The 26,832-nt window shown below is 34.8% G+C and overlaps 1 protein-coding gene and 1 long non-coding RNA gene across 2 annotated transcripts in view; one reads left to right on the top strand and one right to left on the bottom strand.

Moving 5' to 3' along the window:
• The window catches only part of LOC130680903 (zinc finger protein 541-like), a 507,420-nt gene that overhangs the window by 273,066 nt on the left and 207,522 nt on the right, over positions 1-26,832 (bottom strand). The gene's annotated exons all lie outside the window — the stretch shown is intronic.
• Positions 1-26,832, top strand: part of LOC130680917 (uncharacterized) — a 477,927-nt gene that overhangs the window by 270,971 nt on the left and 180,124 nt on the right. The gene's annotated exons all lie outside the window — the stretch shown is intronic.

Below are 26,832 nucleotides of genomic sequence, written 5' to 3'. Positions count from 1 at the left end.
TACAGTGTTCATCAGCCCAAAAAATGTCATGGGCCGAATATGCATGGAAATACCATGCCAAGAAGAACTCAAGACAAAATGTTAATAAAATGTTTGGTGTGCAGCTAAACATTAAAGATAGTTTTTCATGAATAAAAAAGTATCTTTTTTTGGGAAGCTGTACGGTCACTGATAATACAAAATGAGAGTATTAAAAAAACTTGCACTGTATTAAAATATTAACTCAATCAATTTGGGTTGGCTATTCTGGGTATCTGATTTGGAGAGTATTTTCTTCCTTTCCTTCTCCTTCTTTTCATTCCTTTATTTTGAAATGTGACTTTAAAATATACCAGGAATATAGACATTCTTCTCTGTTCACAGATCAAAGGTCACTATTATGCAGACATTATACTTTGCAGTAAACTAATGCAGCCAAACTTACTTTCAAATTTTCCAGTACTTAGTATTATACAAGGAGTTCCACAACAGCTCTCCTTCATTAGAGGTAGATAAGAATAAAAATAAAAACCATCAAATGGCAACAGACAAAAATATTCAAAGTATTAAGCAGGGATAATTCACCAGCTATAATTCAGGGATAATCTCCGAATGATCAAAACTTACTTTTGCACGTAAAGTCACCAAATCCTTGTCATATAAATCGTATTTCCTTAAATAATATTTACAAAAGGTATATGTAAACCACCAGGAACAAATAGATTTCTTTTGACTAGAGCCTAAATCAGTCGTCCTGAAAAAATGGTCCCTGAAACAAAAGCATTGGCATTACATGAAAGCAATTTCAAAACAAATTCTCCAGCCTTATCCCAAACCTACTCAATGAGAAACTTTGGGGGTGGAACTCAGCAATCTGTGTTTTATCAAGTCCTCTAAGTATTTGTAATGTACAGTAATGATTGAGGACTAGTAGCCTAAATACATTGGCCAATGGTTCTTTTTTAAGTTACCCCTGTATACCAGGAGTTCTGCTGAAACGTTAAACACCTTTTCCTTCATGGTAACCAAGTTTTCCTTTCTACAAATTAATTTATCTAACTTTACAGAAATTTATACTAAATTTAACAACTGTATTCTAACTAGAATTATAAAAATCATTGAAATATAATGGCAAAGCCAAATATTTCAATTATTCAAAATGATTTCAATATTAAACTAGAATTATAAAAATCATTGAAATATAATGGCACATGACAAAACTATGTTGTCCTTTGCAAAATGTTCTGCTTTGTAAATATACTCAGAATATTTTGGAAAGATCTCACCAGCATTAGAAAGGGAGAGAAGGAAGAAGGGAGGAAGGGACACAGAGGCAGATAGAGAGAGAGGAAAGAGAAGAGAAAGAGTTTACATTTGTCTTAAGAGGGCTTTAATTTCTGAAAATAAGCTGTGGGCTGACTGCAGAATGACCATAATGAAATATATCAGGATAGTAGAGCAGACTTTGGAAAGGTAGGTAGGGTAAGGCAGATATCTTAGCAGGATGACAGTAAGAAATAAAGATTATGATTTACAGAATTTACATAGAATACACTAACACATCAACAAACACAGAATAACATTATTATTTAAACACTGTCACTGTACAAAATAGATTTGAAGTAATCACGGTTAGGAAAAGTGGATGATTACTACAGTCTCCAATGTACATTTCTTCCAGAAACCAATACTACCTTTAGGACTTTTATTTCCCTATGAGGTGCCAGGTATTACCAGAAAATAAACTCTTACAAGAATAACTGCATTTTCATCATGGCTTATGTTGGGCATGAATTCACCAGAGCATAAGGGTCTTTTAAGGTAAGGTTGATCTCTGCTCAAATACATCTGAGACACTGCTCCCCATTCTATGTGCAACTGTGACAATCCTATCAGGCTTACCTTTTTTATAGTATTTTATGTAATATAGAATAATTTTCTTAGGCCATTTGTCAGACCACTATATTTGAAATATAAAACTTTTTAAATTTTTCTTAAAGTATAACTATAAAATTAGTTTCCATATCATTTTTCTTCTGTATATCTATAATTGATAAAGTAAGGAATTATTTGAAATTATTTTATTCCATTTGTCTATATATGCAAGGTATCAATTCCTCTTCATGTTATATATAGTAATACATACTAGCCAAACATTGTCAAAAGAAAAAAACCTGGTATAGGTTATTTTTTTAAACAGTAGGACCGACCTATCATGGAATAGGAATAAATGCTATTAATTGACAGAATCCTAGAATTCTGTAACAGAAGGTAGCTTTAGGATCATCTTGTTTAGTTTATTTTTTATTTTTTGAGGGGGTGGGTATCGGATCAGATCAGATCCCTACCTATCCTGTGGCTGAAGGGTGTGAATGCTGCATTTTCTTTTTAAAAAAATTTTTTATTAAGGTATTATTTATATACACTCTTATGAAGGTTTCACATGAAAAAACAATGTGGTTACTACATTCATCCATATTATCGAGTCCCCCCCACACACCCCATTGCAGTCACAGTCCATCAGTGCAGTAAGATGCCACAGAGTCACTACTTGTCTTCTCTGCGCTACACTGTCTTCCCCATGATCCCCCAAACGCCATGTGTGCCTGTCAAATACCCCTCGATCCCCTTCTCCCTCCCTCCCCACCCGCCCTCCGCGACCCCTCCCCTTTGGTAACCCCTGAGTAACAAAGGAATTCTATGGTCTCCATCACTGTGGTGCTTCACGAGGAGATGAGCCTGTAGAAAGCCCCTGGAATCCCTGTGTGTTGAGCATGATGTGGGTAACTGAATATGTTACCTCTGGTCCAGGGAGAGAATATAAATTAGTTGAAAGACAAAGAGCACAACAATGCAGGTCTTGAGTTTGATACAAAGGAAATTGGCAGCATAGAAGGAATATAAGGTGGAGTTTCGCACCAGGATGAGACAAGAATATGCTTACATTTTCATTATTTTTATTTTTTCTAATTTCACTGAGAAATAATTGACTGTATCACTGTATAATATTTAGGTATACATATGATGGTTTGGTTTACATATATTGTGAAATGATTACCATGCTAGGTTCAGCTAGCATCCGTCTTATATAGATACAATAAAATGAAAAGATAAAACAAGAAAAAAAGGAAAAATTTGTGTACTCTTGTAATGAGAACTCATAGGATTTAATAACTTTCCTGCACATGATACAGGAGAGTTAGCTACAGTCATCATGTTGTACTCTGCATCCCTAGCACTTATTTATTTTATAACTGGAACCTTTGTACCTCTGACCACCCTCCTCCAATTCCCCCTGCCTCCAGGCCCTGCTGCTGATCTTTTTCTATGAGCTGAGCTTCTTTGGTTTATTTTATCAGACTCACATATAAAAGTGAGCTCATACAGTATTTGTCTTTCTCTATTTCATTTAACACAATGCCTTCAACATCCATCCATGTTGTTGCAGATGGTAGAATTTCACTTTTTTATGGCTGAATATTATTCCATTGTATATATACACCACAACTTCATTATCTATTCATCCACTGATGGACACTCGGATGGATGCTATTGTAAATGTGATCTATTTCTTTATTTCTTTTTTTCAGAAAATTCTTAGTGTATAGAGACATTACTGAGTTTTATATATTAATTTTGTATCATGCAACTTACTGAATTTGTTGAGTAGTTCTTACAGTTTTTGGTTGTGTCTTTAGGATTTTCTCTGCATAAAAATCATGTCATCTGTAAATAGAGACAATTTTACTTCTTCCTTTCTAATTCTTTTTTTTTTAAAGCAGACATTTATTAATTAATAGCATGAACTTTAAATAAGGGATACAAACATTGTCACATGGCCAACAACCCTTGCCAATATATTTTTACAAGGCTATTCTTATGTATTTTATTTCTTTATCTTGCCTGATTGCTCTAGCTAGGACTTCTAGACTTTGGAGTGGTGAAAGTGAGCACCCTTGTCTTCTTCCTGATCTTACAGGAAAAGTTGTCAAATTTGAACTACTGATTATGATGTCAGGTATGGGCTTGTCATATATGGCCTTTATTATGTTGAGATATATTCCTTTTGTGTCTATTTTGTTAAGATTTTTATAACAAGTGGATGTTGAAATTGTCTAATGTTTTTTCTGCTTCTATTGAGATGAGCATATGATTTTTTCTTTCATTCTCTTAATGTACTGTATCACTTTGATTGATTTGCACATGTTGAATCATTCTTGTATCCCAAGAATAAATTCCACTTGATCATGGTGAATTATCCTTTTGACATACTGTTGATTTCAGTTTGCTAGTTCTTTGTTGAGAATATTTGCACCTATATCCATCAAGGATATTAGCCTGTAATGTTCTTTTCTAGTAGTTTCCTTATCTGGCTTTGGTATCAGAATGATGCTAGCTTTCTAAAATGAATGTGGGAGTATTCGTTCCTCTTTAATTTTTTGGAAGAGTTTGAGAAGGATTGGCATTAATTCTTCCTTAGATGTTGGATAGAATTTACAAGTGAAGCCATCTGGTTCTGGGATTTTCTTCATTGGAAGATTTGTTATTACTGATTCAATCTTACTAGTAATTGGTCTATTCAAAGTTTCTGTTTTTTCCTAATTTAGTCTTGGCAAGTTGTATGTTTCTACAAATTTTTCTATTTCTTCTAGGTTGTCTCGTTTGTTGGCATACAGTTGTTCGTAGTAGTGTCTATGACCCTTTGTATTTCTGTGGTATAAGTTATAATGTCTCTTTTTTCATTTATGATTTTGGTGATTTGGGTCCTCTTTTTTCCTTGATTAGTATAACTAAAAAGTGTCAGTTTTGTTTATCTTTGAAAAACACTCTTAGTTTGAGTGACCATTTCTTTTTTCTGTTGTCTGTCTTATATATTTCTGCTCTAATCTGTATTATTCCTTTCTTCCTGCTAACTTTGGCTCAGTTTATCCTATTTCTAGTTTCTTAAGGTGTAGAGTTAGATTGTATATTCGGGATATTGCTTGCTTCTTAATATAAGTGTTCATTGCTATGAACTATGCTTACATTTTAAATCACTAAGGGGGGATGGAAAGCCAGAAAACTGAGTTAAATTACATTGCATGATACCAGCATAAAACCGAGTCAAATGAACACTAAGATATGGACATCTTTCTTGAAGTGAGAAGGGTACTGGGATTTTTTTCTGAATTTTCAACTTATTCAATAATTATGTATTTAGTCTCTATTCTTTGTCATACAGTAAAAAAAATACATAAAACTATAACAATGATGAAAATCAGATCAAATATTTATTTATTAATTACATATTTATTAAATTATTATATATATGTTAATTAAATATATCAAAGGCCTCAATATTTGATAACATATACCACTGTTTCTGAAAGGAACAATTGAACATCCATTTACAAAACCAACCAATCAATCAACCAATGGACAAGAATTTTAGCAAGCTTTGAAATATTCTACAAACACTAAGATTGGTAAATATATATATATATATATATATATATATATATATATATATATCAGTCACTTCATAGCAAACATCATAATATGAAGTGAAATATTGGAAGTGTTCAGAATACCAATAACAGCATTAATATTTAACAAAGTTTTACAAGTTCTAGACAAAACAATGAGCTAAGGCATGGTACAATTAGGTGTCTTTTTTGGAAAAAATTAACTTATTTGCCGAAATATTATCATATACATATAAAAATGAAGATAAAGTCAAAATTCCAAGAATAAAGACAAATTGTAAAGTGTCTTGAGATACGATGAGAACACAATATAGCTTTCCTATATTCCAAAAATAACTTTTATGGAAGGGTTGAAATCTAAAAAAATACCCTTACCTTCCAATGTACAGGAAAATATTACTTCTGAGTTTTCTTTAAGTGATCTCATCTTTCTCACCAGTCCACGTCATTCTGGGTAGCACTGGGGACACAGGAGACTTTAACTTACTTATTAAAGGAACATCTCTGATGTACTGTCTTTCAATTTATAGTCCAGCAGTAAGTTATTTTAACTTTGAAGTTCCTAATCACATTTCTATAATGCAAGGTGCAGTAATAAATCCTTATTGGGATTAATCCTCATGTCTATAAAACTGAGACAAATTATTCCAGAGGGAGACAGCTGAAACAAGCAGCTTATGTGTGGCTGTTGTCCAATTCTAATGCTAGAGTTCCCTGAACCCTCCAGTGTTGTTACAAAGGATAGCTCCTCACATATCATTCTGATATTTTTGTGGGAAGACATATTTTTTGTTGGTCTCTAATAGGGAGGACTAATGAGAGAAGGAGTCAGGGAAGAAACCCACAGAATTCTCCCCAAAAGGTTTTGCTCACTTGGGATTACCACATCAAACACAGAAATTTAATTCCGTTGTGAAAGTGAAAGATAATCCTCAAAGCAGGATAAATAAGAATGAAGAAATGAAATTTATTTTTAGTAGGTTATCACAAACTTTGTGATTAAATGTTTGTGTTTTACAAAAGCTAATACACATTTTTGTCAGTCATTTCTCCCATCCATTTCTGAAGTTGGCATCTAACCAGTGAAATTAAATCCATTTATAAATAAACCATTAAAAGAGTAGGTTTTTAAAAACCTATTTGATAACAAAGGTTCCCTTATTCAATAAGCCTTTATAGTCTTTAAATTTGAAGATTTCAATTCAAACCCATTCAGACATAAAAGTTTTAAGATCGAGGTATCATATTTAGGGCAGGCTAAATGGCGTATTACGTGATAAGCTCCACATTCTCTGGAGGCATGCTCGTTAAACTTAAAAGAAGCTATTTGTAATGTCAAGATGCATTGGTCATGCTAAAGGTGAAAATTGTAAAAATAGTGGAGTATAGTTGCCATCATTAAAAGAAGTACTTTTTTCATAATTCCCATCCACCTTAAAAACATGTCAGTACCTGCTTACCATTCCTGAATAGCAGTAAGAAATTTATGCTTGAAGCCTCTGATACACAAAGTTAATGCACTTGGTGATCTATAAAAATATATGCAAGCAATGGTTAAATTTTAAAAAGTTACCGTAACATTACTTTCTTTAAACAAACAGAGTATGGAAAAGGAAAATAGTTTTACAATAGAGGAAACCTTGCAGATAATACCTTAACCTCATATATGTGTACAACCAGTAGGGATGTCCACTCTCTCATTCCTAATACTAAAAATCTGTGTCTTTATTTTTAACACATGATCACTATGGTGACTATTTATTAGTTTTATTGATCTCAGAGAAACAGCTTTGATATTATGAATTTTCTCTGGTTTTGCTATTTTCTATTTTATTGAGTTTTGCTCTGATCTTTATTCTTTTCTTTTTTGTTTACTTTGGGTTTAATATTTAATGAAAGTTTCTTGTAGGCAGCATATAATTGGGTCTTGCTTTATTATCCAATCTGACAATTTATGCTTTTTTAACTAGTTTTTAAACCACTTACACTTAATCTAGTTATTGGGATAGTTGAACCAAAATCTACCATTTTCCTATTTGCTATTTATCCTATGGGTGTTTTTTTCTTAAATCTTTTTATTCCATGAGTTATTATTTTAAGATTTAATTTTTTCTGCTTTACTTACTCTAATAGATTTTCCTCTGTGTTTTGTTTTCCTAGTGCATTCATAAAGTTTTATAGTATGTATCTTTACCTTCCATGGTCTACTGGCACTATACTACTTCACATATAGTGAAAGACTGTTAACCACAGTATACTTTGATTTGTCTGCTCCTAACATGGGTGCTATCGTTGTCGCGTGTTTACTTCTACATAGATAAGTTTAAAAATCACAATTCATTTCACTATTCTTTTTAACAGGAGAAAAAAAAACCCAAAGTTTAATTATGTACATACAGGGAAGCCCATGGGTTCTCCATTTTTCTATTTTTTGCTTTAAACAGTTAACTAATTTTTAGGTTAATAAATAAAACAATCTTCTATGCTTACTGACATAGTCGCCATTCCTGATACTCTCTAACCCCTAGTGTAAATAAAGATTTCCAGCTAGTATTCTGTTCCTTTGTCTGAAAGACTTCCTTTAACATTTTTTATCATAAGGTATTCTGGTGAAATTTTTTGTTTGTCTTGTACATCTGAAACAGTCTTAATTTCATCTTCATTTTTGCAGGTTTTTGATCAAATTCTATAATGACATAATTATTCCAACACTTTAAAGATGCTATTCAACTATATGTATCATTTCTGACAAAAGAAAAGCTGACTCTTGTTGGTATTATCTTTGTTTCTCTACCACAAAAAATACCTTGTTTTTTGGCCACTATTAAGATTTCCTTTATGTTATATTTTAAAGCATTTTGATCATGATGTGCCTTGGTATAGTTTGTTCATGTGTGTGTGTGTGTGTGTGTGTGTGCACGCGTACGCATGCACATGTGCATGTGCTTGGGGTTAATCAATCTTCTTGTTTGTCTGAGTTTACATTTTTCATAAGATTTTGAAAGTTCCCATCTATTATTTTTTAAGATTTTCTCAATTTCCCCCCCTTCCTTCAAGATATATAATTTTATGTATATCATGCTACTTAAAGTTGTGCTCACAAATTACCGACATATTTTCTGGGGTTTTTTTTTTTGTCTCCTTGCAATGGATTTTGGATCATTCTCCTTGCTGTCTCTTCTAATTTACTAGTCTTTTCTTCTGTAGTGTGTCAGATACCATTAATCTCATCTAATATATTTTTTATCTTAGGCATTGTAATTTTCATCTCTAGAAGTTCGATTTGTTCTTTTTATGTCTTTCAGGATTCAACCTTCTCTCTAGATTCTTGAACATCCTGAATAGTTTTAAGGTCACTGTCTCCTAATTATATGTTCTGTGTCTTGTCAGAAAATCATTGTTCCACATATTTTCCCATTTTTTAGTTGTTTCAGGCAGAAAGGTTAGTATTTTCCCAGGTATTCTACCTTTTTTGGAATTCTAATTAATATAGTTTATTGTATATCTTCTTTTAGGATTAAAATACTGTCCTAATAACATTACCATGTTTTTTTTTATTCTCATAATAAGAATGCCATATTTTCAAATTAATGATAACTGGTTTTATAAAACCATTTTTTTTGCCTTTATGTCACCCTATATATGCCATATGTATCTTTCTCTTTTCCTGTTTCTCTGTGGTTTTTTCCTCCCTCTATATATATCTAAACACACACATTTTTATGTGTGTGTGTGTATACATACATATATACATATGTGTGTGTGTGTGTGTATATATATATATATGTATATATACACTTACATAGAGAATATAAAATCTTACTAGGGAGATAAAAATTTTCTGTTTTAAATTCACTTTATTTTTTTATTGAAGTATAGTTGATACACAGTATTATATTGGTTTCAAGTGTGCAACATAGTGATTCAATAGTTGAACACCTTATCAAATCCTCACCCCAACTAGTGCAGTTACTATCTGTCAACAAAGAAAGATGTTACAGAGCCATATTCTCTATGCTGTACTTCCATCCCTGTGCCAGTTTACATCATGACTGACAATTTTTGTGTCCTTTTATCTCCCTCTCTATCCCCACCCACCCACTCCAACCTTTCCCCCAGGATAGCTACCAGTCATTTCTCAGTATCTCTGAATCTATTGCCGTTTTGTTTATTTTGTTTTGTTTTGATTTTAGATTCCACAAATAAGTAAAATCGTATGGTATTTGTCTGTGTCTACCTGGCTTATTTCACTTAGCATAATACCCTCTAGGTCCATCCACATTGTCACAAATGGAAGGATTTCTTTCTTTTTTTATGGTTCAATAACAGTCCACTCTGTTTATGTATCACATCTTCTTTATCCATTCATCTATTGACGGACACTTTAAATAAATTTTACTTGGGTGACTAAACAAAAATTTGATAACAGATTCCTGTGTTAAATTTTTCCTTTACCTTTTATATTTAATTTTATAAGTATAAAATGTTTACATAACTGCAAAGTCAAACCCACAAAATTAGGTCATTTGAGGGAATTCTATATTCTATCCATATATCTTCCATTCAGTTTGACTCTACACTTAGGACACATTTTTATTAGTTTTTTTCTTGTATCCTTCCTTTGAAAAATAAAATACTGAGCAAATATGAATATTTGCTTATATTCCCCAATCTATACCCCAATCCTAAATAAGGATTTAACACCACTTGTAATGTTTTGCATACTGCTTTTCACACTAGGAATATGTACTCATCATCTTTATGTAATTATATAGAGAGATATTTTCTATTTTGCATAGTTCTCTCTCGTGTGGTTCTTTAGCTAGTGTCATTGAAAATAATTTAAGTTTCGTTTATTTTTATTTTGTTTCATTTTGGTCTTTTGCTATTTAAAATAGTCTAACAGTGTATAATCTGGTGCTATGCATTTACATATTTATGCTGTTTTTCTGGGTCAAAGGGTAAATTTATATATTATTTTACAAATATTACCAAATTACTTTCCAGAGTGCTTATATCAATTCTTCTCTCTACTAACTTTATCAGGAGAACATGTTGATAAAGATTTAAGTTTTTGCCGATGTTGTCAGTAACAAATCATATCTTAGTACATGGTATGTTCATTTTCTCAGGCTGCTGTAATAAAATACTGCAGTTGGGATGATTTAAACACAGACATTTATACTCCAACAGTTCCGAAGGTCAGAAATTTGAAATCAAGGGGTCAGCAGGGTTTGTTCCTTCTAAGGGCTCTGGTGAGAATCTGTTCTAAACCCTTCTTCCAGCTTCCGGTGACAGCCAGAAATCCCTGGGACGCCTCAGCTTACAGATGCGTTCCTTCAGTCTCTGCCTCTCTCTTCACGTGGCTGTCTTCCTGTGTGTCTCTGTCTTCCCATGACATTCTCCTTTTTATGTGTGTATGTATTCAAATATTCCTCTTGTTATAAGGACACCAGTCATTGAATTAGGAGCCCATCTTTCTCCAGTATAACCTCAATTTACCTTAGCTAATTACATCTGCAAATAACCCTATTTCCAAATAAGGCCATGCTGAGGTACCAAGGTTAGGACTCAACATGTTTTCAGAAGACACAATTCAATCCATAACCCATGGGAGTTACCTCACTATGTTGGCAAGATGACACAGAACCCACTTGTATTCACCAATATTTGACTTTCCTCTCCTTCCACATCACATGGTTAGATGATATTTTATAGGAACTTTGCATCTGAGTAGGTCCATATTATTTCTTACCTATGGAGTAGGAGCAGAAGTGATGGAATGATGTGTTACACATGTGGGTTAAGCAGTTAATCCCCTCCATTCTCTCTCTGTATGTCTCTGTCTCTCTCACCTACTCTGCTGTCTAGACACTAAGAATCCCGGGAAGAACTTTACTGGCAGAGATACTACAGAGATAAAGCTCACTTACTGAATACTATCCCTATGTGTACTGGAGTATTATTTGACAAAGAAGTAACTTTTATTAAATTATGCATATCAGACTTGGAGATTATTTAACAATTAGGAAAGAAAAATTTTAAGAGGTGCTACAGGTGGGTGGTGCTTGGTGAAGAAACTTGTATCAGTGACTGGGAATGTGGTGATCCAAGTAATGAAGCTGTAAAACCCTGGGTAAAACTGTCACCCGCAATAACTCGGGAAGCAGAACATAGACTTACTGTGTGTCCCTACTCATTGGGTCCTGGAGGCTTCCTTTGGCAACGCATTACAGAAAGGTAAGATGAGAAAAAAATTGGTCAGTTTGTGAACAGAAATAAAAAGTTCATAAATTTTAAACTTTGCAGAGTTTTGAAAGCCAACTGCATTTCTCCACCCCAAAATAATAGATGGGGATAAAAACAAGAAAGATCCAGTGAGATTCCTCAGTTGAGCTGTTTGCCTTAGACCGAGTAAATATCAGATGAAGGATGTCACCTTCCCAAGCATTCCATTTGCTCCAGGTAGGCCCTAGTGGCCTAGATTTAGTTGAGGGAAAGCTATAGGTCAAAAGAACAACAAAATAAATCAGATTTGAAATCTGCGTGTAAAAAAGAGCTTTTGGTGTAGTTACTGGCACTGGGAGCTAATTGGGAACAAATAGGAGTAGAAAAGATTTTTAAAAGAGTTAAAATGCCAGAGAAACACTGAGTTTGGAATAAAAAAATTCCCGTAACTGTTAAAAGAGTCTTAAAATAACACATTAAATCCTGCAGAGATGGTGAAGGAATTTGATCGTCAGTGATTTGAAAAACTTTTAGAAATGTTTTGTGCATACTTGGAATGGAATTTTCTATGGGCTAAAAAGGAGATTTTCCTACTTGCTATAATAACATTGTAGAATGCATTGCCCATCAAGATTCTCTCTAGCAGATGATGATCTGTATTATAGATTCCTTTTTAAATCCCATTCCACAAGAAAAAAATTCATTTTTTTCCCAAAAAGATGTTAAAAAATATTTTTTATTCCAAAAATTGCTTAATTATGTTGGCAACAATTTATCTATGTTAGGCTTAGGTAATTAAGTTTTTTTTCCTTTATCTTCATAGTTCTTTAAGTTTTAACAATTGCATTGAATATGTGAATTTTATTGTAATTTGCCTAAACTAGTTTCTGAAAGTATGATATAATTATTAATTCCCTGATAAATTTGTTGTGAGAATTGATTTCACATGATAACTCCTCCTAGCCCTCTTGATTTATCAGAAGTGTATGAAGTGAGTACATGTGTGTTTTATGTGTATGTGTTGAGGAGGATTTAATGGCAGAACCAAGATTAATGTATTTGAAAAATCTATTATTAAAGAAAAAGCTCTGCTGTGCTTTGTTAGAAAGCTGAATTTTTGAGGGCTGAATATTTCCTGACTCTAGGCAGTTCCACCTGTTTACATCTGCTGTGTTTAGGTTGCACAACATCAAAATCATATTAGATATGGATGGTAGTTCTGACTAAGATTTTGTTTTCATGTGTACATTTGAAATTTATATCTGGAGCTAGTGAAGAAATATAAAGGGAAGGAGACACCAAGAATGTATTAAGTGACTATAATAAAAGAATGTCATACTCAGAACTTAAATCTGTAAGAAGTTAATATTTACAAATTAATGCTGGGCATGTAGAGATGCTATGATTCTGACTGTGGATAACAGAACAGGTTTGAGTGTTGAGAGAAAAATTAGAACATTATTTCTAAAAATGTGTTCTATAAAAATGAGTTCTAGGGTTAAAATAAATTGTACACTGGGCTGAAAGAAATTCAACAGGTTTCTTAAAGGTATCTTTTAATGTGCTAATATACATTGTGAGCCAAAAATACTGTGTGATAGAACATGTCAGTGTACAGTATGCAGTCTTCATACTTTTGGCAAGAGATCTTTTATTAACGAATGTCTTTTAGCACCAACGTTCCAGATTGTGCACTCAGAGAAATGATTAATTCTTCACACAGAAGCAGCGATTACAAGAAAGTCTATGCAATGCTATTAATGTAAAGTAGTACTAATGGTGATAATTAAATACAATATGCCCCCTTTGAAATTTCTTCCTTACTTTGTAGTGAATGTATCTGATACACAAAGTACACATTCTTTTTTAAATTTTTTAAAAACTGAAGTATAGTTGATATACAATATTATATTGGTTTCAAATATACAGTACAGTGATTCAGCAGTTAATCCTCTGAATTAAAAATAAAAAAACACATTATTAAATTCTCACCCCAACTAATGCAGTTACTATCAACATAGAAAGACATCACAGAACCATTGACAATATTCTCCATGCTGCACGATGTACACATTTCTTAATTATGTTTTGGGTATAATAATTTAGTTCTGCAATCTTAGTTTTCTTATTCTGATCGCAATACTGCCCTACTCATTTTGACTATAGATGCTTATATTGAAAATGAAGAGGCACCCATGAACAAATAAGTCAGGGGCCACGTAAAGCCATACATTTTTGCAAATGTAAGTGGTGTGTTTCAGACAGATGTGGAGCAGAGAACAATGAGAGTACCTTGGAGACAGTGACGACATTTGTGTTGGATGCATATTTATAATATTCTAATATGAATTGCATTACATGTATCCAGATGTTGGCCATACTGTTTATTTCCCTAGACAAATAAAATGGCTGGATATCAAAAGATAACTCATAGAAATCTTCTGCATACATGGATGTTTATTGCCCTCGTCTAGCTCGGATTAACACATAGTCTACAGGCACACACCTGATCATCTACATTTGCTCTCTTACAACACTAAACTCTGTTTTCTACCTTTATCTCGTATCTACCTACCACTTCAGCATTTTATTAAAAATAATAATAATAGAGAAATGTGGTATCCACATATAAATCAAGTTTAAAAATCAAATGAATATTCATATTTGAACTGACTGTGTATAGTTCATAATGCATGAACAAAACTGAAAGCTTCTGAGATGACTGCCCTTGCACTGTTCACCATGTAACTTATTCACTATGTAAGAATTTGTACTCCATGTAAGAATTTGTTCGTTATGCATCAGAAGATTGGAGACTGACGAAAATTGGGCTTGGGGTGGATTAATGATTGTGCATTGAGTATTGACCCCCCTATACAGAAATTTATTGTGGTTAACAACTATTTGATCAATAAATATGAGAGATGCCCTCACAAAATATATATATATATATATATATATATATATATATATATATATATATATATATATAAACACACTTCCAATTGTAAAATAAATAAGTAACCGGGATGTAATGTATAGCATAAGGAATATAGTCAAAATATTGTAACAACTTGGTATGGTGATACCTGGTACCTAGAATTATCATGTATATAAATGTTGAATCACTGTGTTGTACACCTGAAACTAATGTAATGCAATACTGTTGTCAACTACCCTTCAATTAAAAAAAAAAAAAAAAAAAAGAGATAACTCATAGCATAAGGATAAGAATTGGTAATGTTTCAGAAGTGGTGTGCATGAAAGAACAGTTGACCAGGCCTCTCATCCCAGCATATTGGGCCAGTCATTTAACCTCTCTAGGTTTGTGTAGTAAGGAAGTTTTAAGAGATTTTCACTAAAATATCTACAGTTCAAAAAGTTTAGGAGGAGGGGCGGAAGATGGCGGCGTGAGTAGAGCAGCGGAAATCTCCTCCCAAAACAACATATATCTATGAAAATATAACAAAGACAACCCTTCCTAGAATAAAGACCAGAGGACACAGGACAATATCCAGACCACATCCACACCTGAGAGAACCCAGCGCCTTGCGAAGGGGGTAAGATACAAGCCCCGGCCCCGCGGGAGCCGAGCGCCCCTCCCCCCAGCTCCCGGCGGGAGAAGAGCAGGCAGAGCGGGAGGGAGACGGAGCCCAGGGCTGCCGAACACCCAGCCCCAGCCATCCGGGCCAGAGTGCAGGGCCCCCGATCCTGGGAAAACAGGGCAGCAAGAACAGTGAGCAGGCACTGGAGGCTGGGCGACAGAGGACATAAGAAAAGCGCGCGACCATTTTTTTTTTTTTGCTTTTTTGCTGCTTTGTTTTGGCGAGCGCTTTTTGGAAGTCTTAAAGGGACAGGGACCCCAATACTAGGGAAACAGGGCAGAAAGACCGGTGAGCAGAGGCCTGAGGCTAGCACCGGAGAATAAAGAAAAACGAACGACCACCTTTTTTTTTAATTAAAAAATTTTTTTTTTTTAATTAAAAAAATTTTTTTTCTTGTTTTTTTTTGTGGTCGTTGTTTTGTTTTGGCGGGTGCTTTTTGGAAGTCTTAAAGGGGCAGGGCGGGTCACTTAATCCAGAGGTAGGGAATCCGGGATCTCTGGGCACCCTAACCCCTGGGCTGCAGGGATCAGGGAGGCCCCTTACGGAGATAAATAGCCTCCCAGCAGCTCCTGCTCCAACGCAACTCCACCATTTTGGAGTAGCTGCCAGAGCCAGGCCACGCCCACAGCAACAGCGGAGATTAACTCCATAGCAGCCGGGCAGGAAGAAGAAACCCTGTCTGCGCGCAGCTGCGCAGCACAAGCCACTAGAGGCCGCTGTTCTCCCAGGAGAGGAGGGCCACAAACCAACAAGAAAGGAAGTCCTTCCAGCCGTCACTCGTCCCAGCTCTGCAGACTATTCCTATCACCATGAAAAGGCAAAGCTACAGGCAGACAAAGATCACAGAGACAACACCAGAGAAGGAGACAGACCTAACCAGTCTCCCTGAAAAAGAATTCAAAATAAGAATCATAAACATGCTGACAGAGATGCAGAGAAATACGCAAGAGAAATGGGATGAAGTCCGGAAGGAGATCACAGATGCCAGAAAGGAGATCGCAGAAATGAAACAAACTCTGGAAGGGTTTATAAGCAGAATGGATAGAATGCAAGAGGCCATTGATGGAATTGAAATCAGAGAACAGGAACGCATAGAAGCTGACATAGAGAGAGACAAAAGGATCTCCAGGAATGAAACAATATTAAGAGAACTGTGTGACCAATCTAAAAGGAACAATATCCGTATTATAGGGGTCCCAGAAGAAGAAGAGAGAGGAAAAGAGATGGAAAGTATCTTAGAAGAAATAATTGCTGAAAACTTCCCCACACTGGGGGAGGAAGTAATCAAACAGACCACGGAAATACACAGAACCCCCAACAGAAAGGATCCAAGAAGGGCAACACCAAGACACATAATAATTAAAATGGCAAAGATCAAGGACAAGGAAAGAGTGTTAAAGGCAGCTAGAGAGAAAAAGGTCACCTATAAAGGGAAACCCATCAGGCTAACGTCAGATTTCTCAACAGAAACCCTACAGGCCAGAAGAGAATGGCATGATATATTTAATACAATGAAACAGAAGGGCCTTGAACCAAGGATACTGTATCCAGCACGACTATCATTCAAATATGACGGTGGGATTAAACAATTCCCAGACAAACAAAAGCTGAGGGAATTTGCTTTCCACAAACCACCTCTACAGAACATCTTACATGGACTGCTCTAGATGGGAGCACTCCTAGAAGGAGCACAGCACAAAACACCCAACATATGAAGAATCGAGGAGGAGGAACAAGAAGGGAGAGAAGAAAAGAATCTCCAGACAGTGTATATAACAGCTCAATAAGCGAGCTAAGTTAGGCAGTAAGATACTAAAGAGGCTAACCTTGAACCTTTGGTAACCACGAATTTAAAGCCTGCAATGGCAATAAGTACATATCTTTCAATAGTCACCCTAAATGTTAATGGGTTGAATGCACCAATCAAAAGACACAGAGTAACAGAATGGATAAAAAAGCAAGACCCATCTATATGCTGCTTACAAGAAACTCACCTCAAACCCAAAGACATGTACAGACTAAAAGTCAAGGGATGGAAAAACATATTTCAAGCAAACAACAGTGAGAAGAAAGCAGGGGTTGCAGTACTAATATCAGACAAAATAGACTTCAAAACAAAGAAAGTAACAAGAGATAAAGAAGGACACTACATAATGATAAAGGGCTCAGTCAAACAAGAGGATATAACCATTCTAAATATATATGCACCCAACACAGGAGCACCAGCATATGTGAAACAAATACTAACAGAACTAAAGGGGGATATAGACTGCAATGCATTCATTCTAGGAGACTTCAACACACCACTCACCCCAAAGGATAGATCCACTGGGCAGAAAATAAGTAAGGACACGGAAGCACTGAACAACACAGTAGAGCAGATGGACCTAATAGACATCTATAGAACTCTACATCCAAAAGCAGCGGGATATACATTCTTCTCAAGTGCACATGGAACATTCTCCAGAATAGACCACATACTAGGCCACAAAAAGAGCCTCAGAAAATTCCAAAAGATTGAAATCCTACCAACCAACTTTTCAGACCACAAAGGCATAAAACTAGAAATAAACTGTACAAAGAAAGCAAAGAGGCTCACAAACACATGGAGGCTTAACAACACACTCCTAAATAATCAATGGATCAATGACCAAATCAAAATGGAGATCCAGCAATACATGGAAACAAATGACAACAACAACACTAAGCCCCAACTTCTGTGGGACACAGCAAAAGCAGTCTTAAGAGGAAAGTATATAGCAATCCAAGCATATTTAAAAAAGGAAGAGCAATCCCAAATGAATGGTCTAATGTCACAATTATCGAAATTGGAAAAAGAAGAACAGATGAGGCCTAAGGTCAGCAGAAGGAGGGACATAATAAAGATCAGAGAAGAAATAAATAAAATTGAGAAGAATAAAACAATAGCAAAAATCAATGAAACCAAGAGCTGGTTCTTCGAGAAAATAAACAAAATAGATAAGCCTCTAGCCAGACTTATTAAGAAGAAAAGAGAGTCAACACAAATCAACAGTATCAGAAACGAGAAAGGAAAAATCACGACGGACCCCACGGAAATGCAAAGAATTATTGGAGAATACTATGAAAACCTATATGCTAACAAGCTGGGAAACCTAGGAGAAATGGACAACTTCCTAGAAAAATATAACCTTCCAAGATTGACCCAGGAAGAAACAGAAAATCTAAACAGACCAATTACAAGCAACGAAATTGAAGAGGTAATCAAAAAAGTACCAAAGAACAAAACCCCCGGGCCAGATGGATTTACCTCGGAATTTTATCAGACATACAGGGAAGACATAATACCCATTCTCTTTAAAGTTTTCCAAAAAATAGAGGAGGAGGGGATACTCCCAAACTCATTCTATGAAGCTAACATCACCCTAATACCAAAACCAGGCAAAGACACCACCAAAAAAGAAAACTACAGACCAATATCCCTGATGAACGTAGATGCAAAAATACTCAACAAAATATTAGCAAACCGAATTCAAAAATACATCAAAAGGATCATACACTATGACCAAGTGGGATTCATTCCAGGGATGCAAGGATGGTACAACATTCGAAAGTCCATCAACATCATCCACCACATCAACAAAAAGAAAGACAAAAACCACATGATCATCTCCATAGATGCTGAAAAAGCATTTGACAAAGTTCAACATCCATTCATGTTAAAAACTCTCAGCAAAATGTGAATAGAGGGCAAGTACCTCAACATAATAAAGGCCATCTATGATAAACCCACGGCCAACATTATATTGAACAGCGAGAAGCTGAAAGCATTTCCTCTGAGATCGGGAACTAGACAGGGATGCCCACTCTCTCCACTGTTATTTAACATAGTACTGGAGGTCCTAGCCACGGCAATCAGACAAAATAAAGAAATACAAGGAATCCAGATTGGTAAAGAAGAAGTTAAACTGTCACTATTGGCAGATGACATGATACTGTACATAAAAAACCCTAAAGACTCCACCCCAAAACTACTAGAACTGATATCGGAATACAGCAAAGTTGCAGGATACAAAATCAACACACAGAAATCTGTGGCTTTCCTATATACTAACAATGAACCAACAGAAAGAGAAATCAGGAAAACAACTCCATTCACAATTGCATCAAAAAAAATAAAATACCTAGGAATAAACCTAACCAAAGAAGTGAAAGACTTATACTCTGAAAACTACAAGTCACTCTTAAGAGCAATTAAAGGGGACACTAACAGATGGAAACTCATCCCATGCTCGTGGCTAGGAAGAATTAATATCGTCAAAATGGCCATCCTGCCCAAAGCAATATACAGATTTGATGCAATCCCTATGAAACTACCAGCAACATTCTTCAATGAACTGGAACAAATAATTCAAAAATTCATATGGAAACACCAAAGACCCCGAATAGCCAAAGCAATCCTGAGAAAGAAGAATAAAGTAGGGGGGATCTCACTCCCCAACTTCAAGCTCTACTATAAAGCCATAGTAATCAAGACAATTTGGTACTGGCACAAGAGCAGAGCCACAGACCAATGGAACAGACTAGAGAATCCAGATATTAACCCAGACATATATGGTCAATTAATATTTGATAAAGGAGCCATGGGCATACAATGGCGAAATGACAGTCTCTTCAACAGGTGGTGCTGGCAAAACTGGACAGCTACATGTAGGAGAATGAAACTGGACCATTGTCTAACCCCATATACAAAAGTAAACTCAAAATGGATCAAAGACCTGAATGTAAGCCATGAAACCATTAAACTCTTGGAAGAAAACATAGGCACAAACCTCTTAGACATAAACATGAGTGACCTCTTCTTGAACATATCTCCCCGGGCAAGGAAAACAACAGCAAAAATGAGTAAGTGGGACTATATTAAGCTGAAAAGCTTCTGTACCGCAAAAGACACCATCAATAGAACAAGAAGGATCCCTACAGTATGGGAGAATATATTTGAAAATGACACATCCGATAAAGGCTTGATGTCCAGAATATACAAGGAGCTCTCACGCCTCAACAAACAAAAAACAAATAACCCAATTAAAAAATGGGCAGAGGAACTGAACAGACAGTTCTCCAAAAAAGAAATACAGATGGCCAACAGACACATGAAAAGATGCTCCACATCGCTAATTATCAGAGAAATGCAAATTAAAACTACAATGAGGTATCACCTCACACCAGTAAGGATGGCTGCCATCCAAAAGACAAACAACAACAAATGTTGGCAAGGCTGTGGAGAAAGGGGAACCCTCCTACACTGCTGGTGGGAATGTAAGTTAGTTCAACCATTGTGGAAAGCAGTATGGAGGTACATCAAAATGCTCAAAACAGACTTACCATTTGACCCAGGAATTCCACTCCTAGGAATTTACCCTAAGAACGCAGCAATCAAGTTTGAGAAAGACAGATGCACCCCTATGTTTATTGCAGCACTATTTACAATAGCCAAGAATTGGAAGCAACCTAAATGTCCATCAATAGATGAATGGATAAAGAAGATGTGGTACATATACACAATGGAATACTACTCAGCTATAAGAAAAGGGCAAATCCAATCATTTGCAGCAACATGGATGGAGCTGGAGGGTATTATGCTCAGTGAAACAAGCCAAGCGGAGAAAGAGAAATACCAAATGATTTCACTTATCTGTGGAATATAAGAACAAAGGAAAAACTGAAGGAACAAAACAGCAGCAGAATCACAGAACTCAAGAATGGACTAACAGGTACCAAAGGGAAAGGGACTGGGGAGGATGGGTGGGTAGGGAGGGATAAGGGGGGGAGAAGTAGGGGGGTATTAAGATTAACATGCATGGGGGGGTAGGAGAAAAGGGAGGGCTGTACAACACAGAGAAGGCAAGTAGTGATTCTACAACATTTTGCTATGCTGATGGACAGTGACTGTAAAGGGGTTTATAGGGGAGACCTGGTATAGGGGAGAGCCTAGTAAACATAATATTCGTCATGTAAGTGTAGATTAGTGATAGCAAAAAAAAAAAAAAAAAAAAGGGCAGTTCCTATGTGGTAACCTCCAACGAGTTCTACACAAGGGTATAAAGGGCATATAAAAGTGTAGGCAAAGGGTCTGTTTGTGTTTATACAGAGGATCAAAGCCTAATTGGGCTACCCCGAAAATGAACTAAGATACGATATGAAAAAGAACTTCCAACATCTGCACTCTCTGGAAGACTCATGCCAGAAGATGATCATCAAAAAACCCCAACAAAGATCCACGCACTGCTACAGCTGTAGATGCACTCATCCCACCAGTTCCTGGACTTGCCATGGGAATGAGGAAGGAGATATCTAAGCTGGCCTGTGCATACAGTAAAACAACAAATTTGACTGGATCTATACTGTTGGAACTCAACCAAGAATTTGGAGAAGTGCAAATTGTAGCGCTCCAAACTCTTACAACTACAGACTATTTACTGTTAAAAGAACATAAGGGATGTGAACATTCCCCAGGAATGGGTTGTTTTAATTTGTCTGATTTCTCTCAGACTGTTCAAGTTCAGTTGGACAATATCCACCATATCATAGATAAGTTTTCACAAATGCCTAAGGTGCCTAACTGGTTTTCTTGGTTTCACTGCAGATGGCTGGTAATTACAGATATGCTTTGGTTATGTAACTATACTCCTATTATGTTAATGTGTGTGCGCATTTTAAGTAGTAGCTTAAAACCTATATATGCTGAAGTTATTCTACAAGAAGATTTGTCAAAGAAATAATCAATCTTCCCATGTTTTCTTCCGCCTGCTACTTCTATAGCTTTTCTTCTTCCTTCCTAATTACAACCCTTAAATAGAATTCGTGCCTCATATCAAATTTACCGAGTATCATAATTCTTCCAAGTGGTAAAGATACCTCAAGACAAATGCTGGGCATAGAAGCCACAGGGCATAAATATGCAAAGAAGTAAAAAGCTAACTTTTTCAAACAATAAGGCTTCTCTCTCACTTACCAACTTCACATTTCCCTGTATGGCCCCGGAAGATGACTGGTTAGCCAGAGACGGGTAAGATTCCTCAAGGGAGGAACAACCTAAGACAGGCACAGTCGCAGGGGGGCCATCAGGTGAGAAATTGGGGATCAACAGAGGTGAGGCTTAGAACCTCACCCCCCCTGTTCTGAGAGAAATCTTCTGCATACGTGGATGTTTTATTGCCCTGGTCTAGCTTGGATTAACACATAGTCTACAGGCACACACCTGATCATCTACATGTGCTGTCTTACAACACTAAACTATGTTTTCTACCTTTATCTTGTATCTACCTACCACTTCAGCATTTTATTAAAAATAATAATAATAAAGAGAGAAATGTGGTATCCACATATAAATCAAGTATAAAAACCAAATGAATATTCATATTTGAACTGACTGTTTATAGTTCATAATGCATGAGCAAAACCGAAAGTTTCTGTGATGACTGCCCTTGTACTGTTCACTATGTAACTTATTCATTATGTAAGAATTTGTTCTACATGTAAAAACTTGTTTGTTATGCCTCAGAAGATTGGAGACTGACAAAAATTAGGCTTGGGGTGGAATAATGACTGTGCATTGAGCATTGACTCCCCTATACAGAATTTTATTGTCGTTAACAACCATTTGATCAATAAATATGAGAGATGCCCTCACAAAAAAAAAAAAAAAAAAAAAAAGGGACAGACTCCCAATGGTAAAATAAATTAGTAACCGGGATGTAATGTATAGCATAAGGAATATAGTCAAGATATTGTAACAGCCTGGTAGGGTGATAGCTGGAACCTAGAATTATGTATATAAATGTTCTACCACTGTGTTGTACACTTGAAACTCATGTAATGTAATACTGTGTGTCAACTACCCTTCAATAAAAAATAATTATTTAAAAAATAAAATAAAATAAAATAAAATAAAATTTAATGCAGAAAGTATGGAAAAAAATAAAAATAAAAATAAAGTATTAGAGTATCTGATGTAAAAAAAAAAAAAAAAGTTTAGAAAAATCTTTTCTTGGCTCACTTTTGAAAAAAGACAAATATTGTTTGTGTGTAGCTAAATACTGAAGACTGGCTGAAAACTAATTTTTATTTTATTATAAGGCAACTTGTCAAAAAAGTTACACTCTTATCAGAGCATAAAGATATATCTTTCTACACTGTGAATGTATGCTTTACCATAATTGATATTTCTTTAGTAAATATGATATCACAAAAAATAGTAAACTCATAATCATCAGAGGTTTCTCTATCATATTTATAAAACTGATAAAATAAAATGTTCTGGTAAATGACTGATAGGAAAAGAAAATGGGTTTAAGGCTCATGAACTGTGATCAGTACTGGAATTTATTTAACACCCAAGTAGTTATTCTTGCCAGATGCTAAAAACCAATTTAGCAAGAACTGCCTTCAGAAAACGAATAAGGAATTAAGAGTTAAGAGACAATCACTTGGGGGGCCTTTTGTTTCCATTTGTAAAATTAATCCTTAAGCTCCTTGTTGATTTAGACTGTGTTTAACACTTTATAAAGTGTTCTGTCACCATCTAGTGTTACCAAAGTGAAATTTCACCATTTCAGTTTATAGATCTTCAGCTTTATAAAATATTACTGGAAATCAATGATTTTGACAGTCATGAGATACAAAAAGCACCCCAAGAATTGATACTTGAAAGAGACAATACTAGCTTTTGAGGTTGCTATAATTATTCTAATAGTACTGGAAATAATGCATTATATTTAATAGAACTATTAAGAAACATTTTATTTCTAAGCTACAAAAGAGGCAAATAATTGATGACCTAATTTTTAAATCCTCTGAAATGTATGGCATAGTAAGTATCATACTGGAATGAATGATTGCCATAGGAAACTCAGGCCCCTCGTCACTGTTCATTTCTACATTATTTATATATTGGAATCCTGTTTCCTTCTTGGAGCGCGCGCTGGGTGTTTCTGTCACTTGTACTTACCACTTTACCTGAACTTCCTTTGACCCAGCACCTCGTGGTTCCTTCCTATTTCTCCTTCTGTGGTAGGACTTGAAGATTGTTTCAAACAGGGATTTTTCTCTAGCAATCTGTGCAAACACCCTCATTCCACCGGATGCCTATTACTCTCCACTTCATCTTCTTTCACAGTGCTTATCACCACTTAACATGCCTTTTATGCTACTCTTTTGTTGGTTTTGTTGTCTCCACTGTCTAGAATATAAACTTTTGGAAAATACACTATTTTTTACTTTTTTACTCTCTGTTATAGTGTCAGGCACTTAGTAAATATAATGGATTAATGAATGCAATCACTTTTCTCCTAGAAAATGTTTGGATTGATTTCAGTGTAAGAATTACATTGCTTTTGAACAGAATACGCCAATTTTATTCTTCTTTAAAAGTGAGAATTGATAATTATCATCTGATGTTATACATATTTAACCTGAGATACTCTCTGTCAATGAAACCAAAGGTAGTTATGTGGATTAATTCACAAGAGACAGAAACACAGGCCTGTTCTCTGGGCAAATAATGTGTTTCATTCATTTTCCTGAATACCTGGCTTTCCTACCAATTAAATACATGATTTTCTCTACACAATCATTTTGAGCCATGCAACAGAGAGTTTAAGGTAGGATGCACTGTGGCATGCATGTAGCAATGGAATGTAAATGTGTAAATGTGATACAGAAGAAACCGAAGCATGCAATTACTTGTTCCTGAGGTGTCTTGAGCATCTCTTAACATTTGATACAGGAAGTTGAAGATGAATGAGAAAAAAATTGTGTGTATGGAGACTTGAGTGTTCTTTCCAACTTTCTCCCTCTCACTTTCTTGTGAGAAATAAATCATATGTAAAATGACTTTTTTTGACATATAGGCAATAATAAAACTCCAGAACTAATTTTTAATGTATAGTCAAACATATTAAAGGAAGACATGAATTCTTATGTTTCCTATTACCCAGTAGTCTATTCAAGGAGAATATTGACATATTAGCCTCAAAATAAGAGATTAAAAATGGAAAGTAAATAATAGAAATGCTAGACTTCAACTGATTTTAAAATGAAATCAGTTTAAAACTAAATATGAAATAAGAGGCTGTCATAAATGATGTAGAATGGCACAAAAATGAGCTATTGTATAATAATGAGATATTATAGTTTCTTACAGAAGAATAGGATTAAAAATATTGATGGAGATTTTCTTTCTCTTACCCCCTGCCCTCCCCCTACAAAAAATCAGATAATTGTAGCAAAACAAATTTCTTTAAAATACTTAATATGAGTAGAGGTTAATGATTTTATGTTGACTATACAGTTTTGTGAACAGTATATAGAGAATGCAGTGAGGTTTTAAAAGGATATGAGGGGTCAAAAGTTAATACTTTGGGGGTGAATAATTATGACAGTTATCTCATTTGTTATATTTGTATTTATAAAAATGTATATTTTAAGTAGAGAATTTATTTAGTGAGAATAAATATTGGAAATAAATGTAACTTTGGGATTAAAATTGTATTTGTCCTTGTATAGAACAACTTCTTTTCATTTTTTCCATTCATTCTTTATCTCTACAGTAATTTCTTGTACATTCAAGAAAATACACTCATCATTTTGCATGGTATTAATTTTAAGTGATTCACATTAAGCATGATCCAATTTTTTAAGTGGAATAATGTGGATTCCTTATATTTCTTATTCTCTTAAACTGTTATTTAAATGAGGTACTAATCATGTTTTCATGTGATTGTTTAAAAATTTTAAAGTTAGTTTTCTGTATCATCCAACAGGTAATTTTTTATGAAGGAAGTGATTGATTGTTATATATTAAGTTAATTTTTAAAAATCATTAATATTTTTTAGGAAATAGACTGAGTAGTTCCAGAGTATACCTTTTTTATTTCTGTAAGTTATCACTGTTCTCAGAGTAAGTAATGAAGTGGTGAATCATCAAAAATTAACTATTCAATACTACTAACTACTCAACATCAAGAACAAAGAATCACTTTAATTTGCCCTATTCAGTGAAGATGTTCACAAATTTGTTTGACTGCTTTGATTGATATAAAGTACTTAACTATATGCAGAATCTATATACATGCGGGTTGTGGTTTTAAAAACAAATTACAGTTGAAAATCCCTTGGTGATACAGTTTGAGATTTCACTTCATAATGGGAATAGCGATTATTGTCTAGGGGACCCTGTTGTCATCAGCATTGTCCTATAAATGAAGCTATTTCCTATTGGTACTCTCACATTATGTCCTATACTTTGGAGGATTTTTTAAAATCAAATTGTGAAGATGTATTTCCTTTATTAATCTCCTATTTTCTATCCTGTGCTAAATACTATAAATGTTATGGAATCCCTATTTTATCGAAGGGAAACTAAGATTGAAGGAGATTAGTAGCCTGTGCAATGCCACAGAATTAGTAATAACTTCAGAAAATTAATGAAGAAAATAAAAAACAATAAGAGAATTAACTGACTTATGGCTAGAAAGTCCTAGGTGGATTGGTCTGCCACAATGAATGAATATTGT

Source organism: Manis pentadactyla, chromosome 15, assembly GCF_030020395.1.
Source record: "Manis pentadactyla isolate mManPen7 chromosome 15, mManPen7.hap1, whole genome shotgun sequence".
NCBI classification, from domain to species: Eukaryota; Metazoa; Chordata; class Mammalia; order Pholidota; family Manidae; genus Manis; species Manis pentadactyla.
Note: the sequence above shows the minus strand (reverse complement) of the source record. Positions and strands in the feature narration are given on the sequence as shown.